General features: G+C 38.9%; 1 long non-coding RNA gene across 2 annotated transcripts in view; it reads left to right on the top strand.

Annotated features, from left to right (window-relative positions):
* Positions 1-12,220, top strand: part of LOC147654646 (uncharacterized) — an 837,032-nt gene that overhangs the window by 785,217 nt on the left and 39,595 nt on the right. For both annotated transcript variants that reach the window (XR_015282794.1, XR_015282795.1), the window contains one exon: positions 11,060-11,222. This is a non-coding gene — a long non-coding RNA (uncharacterized LOC147654646). The remainder of the gene's footprint in view (positions 1-11,059; positions 11,223-12,220) is intronic.

The following is a 12,220-nucleotide window of genomic DNA, read 5'->3' as shown; positions in this document are numbered from 1 at the left end:
AAATGGGCAGCTATCACCAGCCCCTGTATATAACCATTTTAATATATGTGGCATCTTGGCTGAAGAATGCTTCTCATATGTAGTCTTAACAGAAGCAGTTCTTCAGCATGACTCAGTTTTGCTGTTTTCTGAATTCTTTTCTAAGGGATATATACCTGCAACAGATGAAAGCAGTACAGGTAGGGAAGCCTTCTACAGCTTTCATCTTGCTAGTGTGGCTGACACTGAAGAATTGGTGGCAGGGGCATCTGTTATGTCCCATAAAATTCCTCATGGGATGCCTGCTAAGCATGTTGACAGATTGCTAGCCCATGAAGTCATTTTGCTGCAAGTTTGTTTCCTAAGATACATATATAAAAGCAGGTAGGACATGTCTGTAGCTTTTACTGGTTTACTATGAGTTGCTCATAGAGCTTTTCATTGAGGAGAGCTGTGATTCTTTGTTGGAAAAAAGTGAGTAAGAAAAGGATACATTTTGCCATTCACAAGCTGACATGTTTTCTTTATCTCTGTGTACTCAGATTTTTGAGTAATAATGAAATATATACATCTTCGTTCAATTGTTCACTTTATTCAATGTATCACTCCAACCACAACAAGTAAAATAACTAAAAATAAAAATTAAGTAAAAATAAAAAAAAAATAAGTAAAATAGAGTAGCAGAGTACAGAAATACCCTTCCACCTACCGTGATGGCCCTACAGCATTGTCACCTGGAGTCAGTCAAAATAAATGTTATTACATAGATAGTCAAACCTTGTTGAAAGAGAATTCTATTTCAAGTTTAAATTATTTCACAGAATCATTATAATTATAATATAGGAAAAATCTCTGATGAAATAAAGCTCTCTAATTCTTGGTATACTTTGCTTTTATGTGTCCCTGAGTTGATTAATAAACTAAAAATCACACTGCTGGTTGCTGAGAGCTGTTGTCTCAAGGATGGCCAAGCATTGCAGCAGCCCTCACTCACCAGATCACCTTGACTGCTGCTTCATTACTACCCAGGCTCTCTCTCTACAATCTGGCTACTTCTGAAGAGGAACTTCATGTCCCAGTTCACTGAAAAGGGACCTGAGTTAATCAGGAATAGAGAAACAATGGAGCAAAGTTTATACTGACAGGCAAGATATGCTTATGGCCAAGCCAGCAAGGAGAGCAGGCAGCCCTGTGGCTTGCTTTGAACCCTGTTGACTTGACCTGTTTGCAGACAGCTTCAAGCCTGTAAGCTTCGATTTCCCTACACTGGAAGAGCAGATGTGGACCTTTTTGTGCACTCCAGCACATCTCTGTATGGGAACATTCAAGGCCAGGACTGCATTGTTCAGGATGCAACACAATTTTGTACACAGATAGAGCACGGGTCCTTGAAGCATGATTGTGGGAGACACCTGAGGCATTCCTGCTCTCTTGTGTAGATCCACCTAAATCTTAATAGGATGGTGTTTAACATCCCTAATTAAGAATACAGAATGGAGACATGAAAACTCAATAAATACAAAAATACTAACACAAAAGTAACCTCCAAATTTATGTGTATTCCAAGACACATTTTATTTGCAGGAGAACCACCTCAAATCTTTTGGCACAGAAGGCAAATTCTGCCAGATCATGATTATACTAAACCTGATAAATCTGGTATTTCAGTAGAGCTTACCAGGGGGACCACACCTTGTATGTAATGGCCCTGCAAAGCTTGTCCCTCAGCAACATGTGGCACAGCCATGCAAGAGATGTGGCCAAATGTTAGGATGCCAGGTGGTGAGGATGGAGCCCCTGCAAGGAAATATTGCTGCTCCCCACATCTCTCATTCTGGGCAAGTGTCCTCCTCTAGGTAAAAGTCCTGGCTGTAAAGATTCACAGTTCCTGCTCATGACAAATACTGTTGAGGTACCATGGTATTTTGTGAGTTATCAGGTTCTGCTGTTTGGGAAAGAAAGAGGTCAGGATTTGAATGCTGGTATTGAAACAATTAGAGCTAAACAACTTCTTGCTTCAATATGCCAATGTTGTGGGCATACTCTTCCAAAGAGCCTAAGAAACTAAGAGAGCAGCCCCAGGCAATGCTGCAAGGGGCACATGTGTTAATGCAGAGATTTAAAAAACAAAGCTGACAAACAGATTTACCTAAATTGGTTGGATTGGTGCTTGCTCAGAGTTGTCACTAATTCAATGCAGATTGTCTGTGTAATTTGAGTGCTTAATTTCAAAAGAAACAGGGTGGAAAAAGAGTGTGCAATCCTCAGGAGATTCTGATTGCAAAAGGCATGGTTGGAGCTGATTAGCCTGTTTACCCTGTCAGTTTTCACACACAGACAGATAGGCAGTCTTGTGCATTTCCTCAAGCAGGTTCTGGAGAAGGCTGAGGAAGAAAACAAAATCCAGTTTCAATCCCATTTTTTACTCACCCTGTTGTTTTAATCACAGAAAATGCTTTAGCTGGAGTTCTCTTATCAGACATAGGAAGAAATGGCTAATATTTGGGACTATCATTGTAGCAGATCAGTAGATCCTGAATTTATTCCTCACCTTTTGTTTACAAGGAGTGAGATTTCTTAATCAATTGGTAATAGTGCAAAACTCACTTGCTTTTTCTTTCAAATATTTGGTTATAGGCCACAAAGTGACTAATTTTTTCAATGCATTTCACTTACAAGGTCTTTTTTCCTCTTTCATACTTGCAGAGTTTTTTATTTAATGACAGGAATAGAAATCTTCATTTCTAAACAGTTCCCTGTGCTCCCATGATTAGAAGTCACAGCCTGACTTCTTCCCTGGACAGTCCTATGTTCTCTTCTCCAACCTCAGATGTTTCCATAAGCATGCTTGTATTATTGGTGTTCTTTAACTGAAAAAGGATTTTTCTTTCCTTATTTTTATGTCCCTATTTCCTTCTCCTGAGGATAAGAGCATCTCAAATGCAAGAAATCTTGAGTTTTGAATGTGGTTCAACCTATGACATTAATTCCAGAGGTGTAGGGAGTACTGCATCACCTCTGAGGGATTCCCACAATTTGATCTGATCTTCCTGAGGATACCTAGGAACATTTTAGGAATACAATATTTATGGTCCTTAAGTGTGCTGGGTTTGGCTGGGGTAGAATTAATTTTCATCACAGTGGCTAAGTATGGAGCTTTGTTTTGGATTTTTGCTGAACACAGGGCTAATAATATAGAGATGTTCTTGTTATTGCTGAGCAGGGCTTACACTGAGCCAGGGCCTTTTATGTTTTCATTCTGCTGTACTGGTGAGGAATGTTGGGAGGAGATACAGCTGGGAGAGGTGACTCTAGTGACCAAAGGAATATTCCAGACCATGGGGCATCATGCTCATCATTTGTAAAATGAGGGGTAGAAGGAGGAAGGGGGAGAATTCAGAGTGATGGTGATTGTCTTCCAAATCACTGTTATATGTGATGGGGCCCTGCTCTCCTGGGGATGGCTGAACACCTGCCTGCCCTTGGGAAGCTCTGAATTCATTCCTTGTTTTGCTTTGCTTATGTGGGCAACTTTTGTTTTATCTGTTGAACTGTCTTCACCTTAACCCACAGGTGTTCTACTTTTTTCCCTTCCAATTCTCTCCCTGACCCTGCTGGTGGGGGAGCGAGCTAATACCTTTGTGGTGCATGGCTGCTGGCTGGGGTTAAACCATGACATTAGGATGGGTAAAAAATCATGTTCATTTTTCATTCTGTTTATAATCGTTAACTAGTGGTAGAGAAATTACATCAGTAAATTACACACCACCAAATTTCAGCCATTAAATTTTAGGCGTCAGGTCTAAGCTATTTTAATAAATTTCTGCTCTAAATTACCGAGGTAGGTACCTCCAGACAGCAGTCTTTACCTCTTTACCTTCTTTTCTTCTCTCACTGCATCTCACTGGGCCCTAGGAACAAAAGCTCTGCGTTAAACAAAATATAGAATTTGGAATGATGGAAAAAGCCATCAGTAGGAAGATGCAGCAGACCAAAGATTCAAGTCTGTCAGCTAGGAGATCTTCAGGCATTTTACAAAAGCAAGAGAGAATGGCAAAGCAAGAGCAAAACCAGTAGGCTAAAAGAAAACCCAGTTCTTATTACACTAGACTATTCTGGCCCAGTAAAAAGAATTGGTAGATTACATAAATACAACTTAGTCCTACAGGAAGGACCTTTTATCCCTGTTTGTTTCAGATTTCTTCCAACTCAAATGGAAGTGCAGTGAAACTGACAACTTGGAAAGATATGTCTTTTTAATGACAGTTTATTTTACACTACAGGCTAAAGAAAGGGATTTTTTTTTTTCAAAACAAATTAGTCCAAGACAATTTTGGTTCCTTGAACTGATAGTTTAGAACAAATTGGCAGCTACATATTTCTTGTTGCCTGTGTAATGTATAAGCACACTTTCAGAATGGTATTTATTTAAGCATAAAAAGTATTCTTTCTAGAAAAAAACATTGTTATGCAAATACTGCCATGCCCAAGTTTTCAAAATAATGATGCAATAAATTGTACGAGTTAATTATGTCAGCGATAATATTTGGAAAATCTCTCTTTTCTGAGCAAAGAAGCTTAGGGCTACATCTGTAGCATGGGGACACTCTGACAGCACAATGGGGGGAACCCACAAGACCACCTTCAGGGGAACTCCAAATTTTTGATTTGTAGATGCCTGTTTGCACCAAAACCCCGCAGTGTGGTTCTCTGCCTTCTAGAGACTGGATTATAGGATTATTTATGTGCCTCTGAAAGTAACATAAAGCCACTTTCACTGTAGGGAAATACCTAGCTTGAGTATAACCATCATGCAGGCATTGTCAACTACTTGGTAGGAACAACTGCAACTATGGGAGAACTACCAATTCCTTTTAGTGTCCTGGCAGCAGACTGGGGGCTGCAGGGAAGATTGCTTTGCACTCTGGATCCTTTTGTTGGTCTCTGCAATTATGACTGGTGAAAGCAACATAGAGCAGTGGTTCTGCTCAAGCTCTTCTAGAACAGGCATTTCCAAGTTCTGGTGACAGGACGCTGCTTAATCTGTTCTAGCAGATGATGCAGCATTAACTACATGAACATGGAATAAACTAACTTGTAAAACGGCAGTTCCAAAAGATCATTTTGCAAGCCATTTTATAAGAGTAGGGGACTCATAATGAATGCTCACTTTTTTATTAGGCCACAGAGGAAGAAAGGAACAGACAAAATCCAGACAGGAATGGATGTATGCTCCAATACCACTGCACCTGTAATTACAGCCTAGTGAATCATATAGGTTTGAGAGAAGTTTTCTAAATTCTGATTGCAGATCTACTTTGGACTTTTAAAGGCAATAAGGGCAAAGACACATTCTGGTTCACAGCTGGCCACCTTAAGGATGTGCTGATCATCTTGTCCAGGACAAACCAAATTCTGAGCATCTACAAATGTGTACCTCTAGATACTTCAGAAAATTAAGAATAAAAGAGAAAAATGCAACTGGTTTTGGAGTTCCTACTTCTCAGGCTTCAAATGGCTGTACCTAATGGTAGGATTTTCATACATCTCCTTTCCATTTTTGGTATCAATGTCTTGTCTGGTTTAAATTCTTAATTGTTTTGTCCCAGCATCTTTGTTTGAGGTATGAGACACTGCAACCAAATTATTTTAAGCTATATACCTGTATTGATCAGCTAACTCTACTAGGCAGTTTTGCTAAATAAGCTGCACAGTTTCCTATGAAATACTCTTGTGTGGAATATATCTGTGCTGCACATCTAATTAGAAATGCCCAGACTAGCAGTTTGTTCAGTTTTGTTCAGTATCCTCAAAAGGTACAGAAGATGCTGACACATGATGTTCAAATACTTTCCCATAGGCAGAGGATGGCAGTTGTCTCAGTATTCCCAGTATGACATACATTTACAATTCCCTTACATCATTCCTCCAAAGATTCCACACAGCACTGCTGACAGGTAACGAGGCTCTTTGAATATGATCTTTTGCATCTCAGTATTATCACTGCTTTCTAATAACTAAAAATGGGGGATAGCAAGTACAGGGAATTTTTAATCACATTCCAAAACATTCAGAAAATAATCTCGTCAGAAACTTCAGCTTGCAACTGTAGATGTCTTCAATTTTTCTGATCACCTGGGATTTGAGACACAAGTGTAACTGACGTCTGCTCAATTGAGAAAAAAAGTATTTAGCAGATTTGTGGCTTTATTTTGTTACTATTAAGTCATCAGGTTTTTCAGAGCCTCCTTCTTTTCACTATGCTTTTCAAATAAATAACAGGGGATCTTTCAGAAGCCTGTGACCTTAAGAAGAAAACAAAAGCAGGCCCAGCTGGTATGGAGGAGTTCACACACACTTTGCATTCTGATATATAATGATAAAAAATTTGGGGCCTCCATAAATACAACCTGACCCACCCATGATACTGGTTTTTCTGTGGCACATGCACCCAACATAGCTCTCTGCTGCTTTGGTTTTCATCTGACAGTTTTGGACAGTTTTGGTGGGACTACTGAGGCCATGCCTAATTCAACCATTTTTTCTTGTACATCTGAAATGGTCCAAAACAGATAAGATAAAAAGGGGAGGAAGTTAAAGCTGTTTTTTCCAGCCCAATAACTCAGTTATTTGTTCATGCAGAGGCCCCATTGAGGTCTGCACTCAAAGGGAGTGGGGAGTCTGAAGGCACTGTCTCACAGCCATACAAAATATTACCCTTTTAAGACAGTAGAAAGTGGTGAGGTAGATCATGCTTCTGTATGAGACAGAGACTTTCACTAGGTTCCTGTGGGTATTAGTAGTGCAGTTCTTTCCCAAGTAAATGTTGAGGTGGTTAAGCTGCTTGAGAACATAGTATGCCATGTTCTCTTTGCATGTTCTTCCTCTTTAAGCAATGGACATTGTTGTCTTTGAAGGCACATGCAGTCCATAAACTAAAGATTTGTGGGAGAAGCATTAGTGAAATGTCATCTCCCATCTACAGATGCTTTGACTGCAATAAAATCTAGTATAAATCTGGACTTTTTAAGATGCTAAAATGTTATCAAACACTTCACTTGATAGGGTCTGAAACATGTTTATGTGTCTGGCAAGTACCTGAAGCTCACTAGAACTGTAAGATTCAGTCCAAACAATCCCATTTTCTGAAGGCTGCTCTTTTCTAAGGAAAAAATAATTTACAATCATTTCCTAGAAAGGAATAAAAAGTAAGGGCAAATGTGTTGTCTTCCAAGAGCAACCTAGATATTGGTGGTGTCCTAGACACAGCAGTCCAAAGGAACACTGAACTCCATTACTGAAGAGATGTGTATCTTTTAATTGTCTAAAGCAGTTTATGTGCAGTTTAATAGGATCAGTATTAGCAGCATTAGCACTGATACTTAAATGGGAGCTCTGGTCCAGCCTTAAGCTCTGTGAGTCCTGAAGACAATACTTATTACAGCAACACAAGTGTCATCTTCAGTGCCATTAAAATTAAATACAAGTACACATCTATTTCAGTGTCAGGAGACATATTGTAAAGATCAACAATAATTCTAGCTGCAGATCTCTCTGGAAGCCTGTAAAGCTCGAATACCAGGGTATGAGCTATACAGAATTTAGAGCTGTTGGATTAGTACTTACAGACATAGAATGCTGTTATTTTGTCTTTTACTTTTATAGATCATTCCTGCAATTTAGCAATTTTTTATAATGGAGCGAATCTTGTCATTGTACACAAATGTACAATGTACAATGTACTTGAAAAATTTTAACATTCTTATTTGTGAACCCAGGTACCTCAGATTTCTCTGTGTCATATGAATATTTTCAAATCAGTTGTGAAATTGTGCAGTCTGTGAATACTGAAAAATTCTGAACTCGTGTAGGTGAACTGAAATGTTAACATGAATAAAGAGTGAGATTAACTGTCAAGTCCTGACTAATTTTTGCCACTCCAGTGGTGCAAAGAAACAGTAAGTCTGTGCTATCTGTTGTGCTGTGACTGGTCAATAACTGCTTTATGACTTTAGGCTAAGTCAAAAAGATGAAGAGTGTTCATTAATTTGTCTGAAACATTCAAAATTACTCTTTCTTGCCTCCATCAGGCTTTGAAGAAAATATATTAACTACATCCAGAATATAATAAAGCTAACAGAGTTGCCAGTGCTGAAACAATAATTCTTTTAATAAAAGGTCTGGCAATAGTTCTTACCTAAAAGTCATACTCAAAGTTGGCACTTAGGCTCATTAAGGGACTAATGCTGTGGGAGAATGAGTTGCTGCAAGTCAGCTGGTTTCCAGGAGGTGCCTGTGCTCTGTTTTATGGTAAACACTTCAGAATCTCAGCCCCCAAATCTTGCATACAAAAGTTACCATTGTTCAGGGCCTTCCAGGCATTGTTCCTGCAATCCTTCCTACAGGGCCTCCAGCAGAGGTTCATCCCCAGCAGAGGATCTCTGGATGAGCCCATCGTTCTACCCTCCTTCTCTCCTTAAGAACAGTATTCCTTCTTCTGCTGAGGAGTGCAAACAGATAGAGCTGTCCCTGACAGCACTTAGAGATTCCTTTCCCTAATTTTATGCTCTTTTGCATCAACTCTTTTATCTGTTGCTCTTTAGATGTAAGATTAATTCCCAAGAAGGTTACGTTTGCGGAAAGTCACTAACACTTCAGCTTTTGCAGGTGGGACTCCTAAGAAAGGAACACCTTGGCCGAGTGAAATGGACTTTAACCATATGTGCTTCTTAAGAGCATCAGTAGCAAGCCTCAATAGGTTATAGTAATGAAGGAAAGTTAAACCTGTGGGTTAAGAAAGGCCTGGGAAGACCTATGGATAGTAGTAAAGATCTTAGTGAATTTAGGGATGATGTTACTGGATGGGATGCCAGAGATTTGAAACAGGAGAGCAGTGGTTTTGACAAAGGTGTAAGTCCCTGGGGTGCTTGTTATTTTAGAGTGGATCCATAAGGTGAGGCATAGCAGGTCTGGCATGGGGAAGGTTTTGGAAGATGAGATAATAATTAAGGAGATATTTGAAAGAAAAATGAAACATTTAGTGTAGAGACTTCATAGAAGCAAAGGTAGAGTCTGGGGACACTATGAGAGGACCAGAGAGCTTAGTTCTGGTTAAGTCACCTAGCTCTAGCTATGTGACTTTATTTTTCAGGCAACCTATGGACAGGAAACAGAAAGGTTCTGGATTACCAAGAGCTTGCCATCAGCATGTTGTGAGTAATGTATCAGTTTAAAGCTGGAGACATACTCATTGACTGTTCTACTTTTCCAGTTAAGTGATTTGCTACACTCCCACCACAGTGTAATCCAGTAATTCAGCTCAGAAAGCAAAAAACACAACACAAAGGTCTTTGATATTGCTTCCAAGGCTGTTTTTAGATGAGGAAGGACCCCTAATATGGTCAGGGTTGTCCAGATTATCAGATTTGTCATTGTTCAGTGAGGAACTGAAAAGGAGTAGATAGCAAACCCAGTAGTAATTCAGAACAGCTTTGCCCACAAGTGCTCCTTAATACTGGCTGCATTGTTTGCTTTGTCATAGATATGTTTTTTTAAGTATCTTTTGTTTATTTGTCCTTCAGCTATTAGTAATATAGCTGAAGCTCATAATAGTAACAGTATGAATAGTAACAGTATTACTATATATAATATAGTATTACATATATATAATATATATATAACTAATGAGAAGACAGGAAAAACACCTCAAAGGCCCTGAGTTAGCTGGAAAACTGAAGATGGAAGGTTCTTTTGTGTGTCTTATCCACTTCTTTGTGCTGTAATAGGAGTAGCTTGGCATTTTGTCGTGGCCAGGACAGGACAGCACTAACACCGTGTCAGGAGCTCTCTGTAGGTGCTTTCTGCAGACAAAAATACCACTTCTACCACCAGCCTGGATTCCCAGAGGATTCAGAGTACTTATCATGCATGATGTGAGAAAAAATGGCAAATCCCTTCTCAAGGAGAGTCCATTACCCTGAGTGAAATAGTTATTTTCATGGATAGCCTCCTATCATATTAGAAGTGGTGATTGGGGAATTAATTTTTTACACATGCAAATATGAAAAATGTTTGCAAGGTCAGTATGTAAATAAGAGCATTTCTTTATCTCTTTTCCATCAACCCATTAATCCAGCCTTCTTATATATTAATGAAGCATCAATGCATGTATTACCAAAGAGGAAAACCCCAGTGAAGTTTTTTAATGCAGTAGCATTATTGCACTAAGGATCACTGAAACAATTTCTTGAGCAACAGTCTCCAAACTGCCCCACAAATCTACATCCTTCTGGAGTTCTAATGGGTAAATGTTTATTCATCCATTTCTAATGTTACACAGAGTGTAACTCCAGTTACTGTAATGTCATGTCATGGGAAACGACAAAAGCTCTTTCTAAAGACCTGGAAGCAGATTTCCCTAAACACATCTCACAGCAGCTAAGCAAATTAAATTCATAATATTCATGCTGATACTAGTTGAAATGAAAAGTATTTTACTACATTCTAGAGGTAGATATTTAACTTTTGCTGCAGAAGTTAGTTTTTTACCAAAAGTGTATGTGGCACTGATGAGAGGTTTAACAAGGCTCGTGAATGAGAAGTGCAAGTTGCATTCTGTAGAGGGTTTTGCTCATCAGAGAGGTTTGACATCTCTGCTGATGTCAGCTGCCATGATAGACCCTTGTCATTTGTGCAGAAAAACAACACCTCATTACAAAGGGTATAATTTTTTCCATTCTCTTTTAATCTCCCTTCACACTCACAGTCTAACTGAATGGCACTTTTTTCAAAACATGCTGAATTTTTCTGATTCGGGATCATACATCAGTGCAACTAGAACAAGGTTGAAACTAACAGCTAAAATATTTTCATACATAATCAGAGAAGTAACATGACATCTGGGAAAGGACCTTCTGAACAGGAAAGGATGGCTACTACCTCTTTTATAGTGAGTGAAATGGCATTGACATAATATGTGTGTCCAGTTTATACATTTTTAAATCCTTTGAATGTAGAACTCTGCAAAGCAGGGGCTTTTCTTTATTTGGCTTAGTAAAAACAATATTTGTTTCTCTTACAGCTTTGTACATTGGGAAGATAGAAGACAAAAGTTAACATTAGTGAAGATTACTGCAGAAACTAAGAGAATTTTGCCAAGTTTATTGAGTTTGCAGAGATGTCAACCTGCAAATGGACGATAACTCACTTCTAATGGTGTTCCTTAAAATCTTTTCCGGTCTGGGGTAAGGTTGGTTTCCTTAACAGAAATTCTGTGACCGTGATTCTGCATATTCTGCATGAAGATTTTCAGTAAAGTACTAGTCACACTGTGAAACTAGACATTTCAGAAAATCATTCGGGTTGTTAACATTGAAGGATGGAAATAAGTATTTTTCCTGTTTGAGGAAAGTTTATAATGCACAAGAAAACATTAAAAGGAAATCCAGCTGTTAGAGCCCCCTAAGCAAGTTCATTCTGCTTATTAGGAAAATTGATGATTTGATTTTAACTGCTTCTGATTTAATTATGAAAAGGTGATGCAGTCTGCAAATCAGGAACTCTAGAGCCATGGTCACCAGTCATGGAGCAGCAGAACAGGTGTTTGTGCATGTTGCAATGCTGTTGAGCTGAGCTCACAGCAAGGGGACAGGACAGGGACAGCACCTTTAGGATAATGGCTACATGAGAAGATGAGATGTACTTCCCAAATGATATATTAAGATTAAAAAAGATAATTATATTTTCCTTCATAATGGATGACAGGTTTTAGTGATCCAGTTGCAGCTTTAAACAAGGAAAAGAGCTGGTCTTAGAACTGAAAGTATCTTCAGTATAATCTTGTCCTTCCTAAGTATTCCCCTGTATGCACAGTTGTCCTAGCTGATCCCATTCCCCCTTCCAGCCATCCCTTAAGTAGCTGGGGCAGTTAAAGCAATTATGAAAGCAGAATAATTTGTATTGTGATCCAAACCATGAGCATTCACAATTTAAGAGCTCTGTGTATCCCCTGGTTAGTGCTTGCATTTGGCTCATAGACAAACCTCACACTATATATCTGCACACTGGGAAATAGCAGAGAAAGTTAAAGGTTGTAGAGAGAGAGAAGAAAAAACATATCTGAAAGAGAAGCAAGAATAGGAGTGAAAATATTGAATAGGGCTAAACTGTGGTAAAGGGTACACAGTAAATATTTGAGGCAGAACAGGGAGATGTAAATATAGGTAGATGTTTTTCTGCTGCT

The sequence above is a fragment of the Cyanistes caeruleus genome, chromosome 2, assembly GCF_971803275.1.
Source record: "Cyanistes caeruleus chromosome 2, bCyaCae1.hap1.1, whole genome shotgun sequence".
Taxonomy (NCBI): Eukaryota; Metazoa; Chordata; class Aves; order Passeriformes; family Paridae; genus Cyanistes; species Cyanistes caeruleus.
The sequence above is the reverse complement of the archived record's forward strand: the minus strand, read 5'-3'. Positions and strand labels throughout refer to the sequence as shown.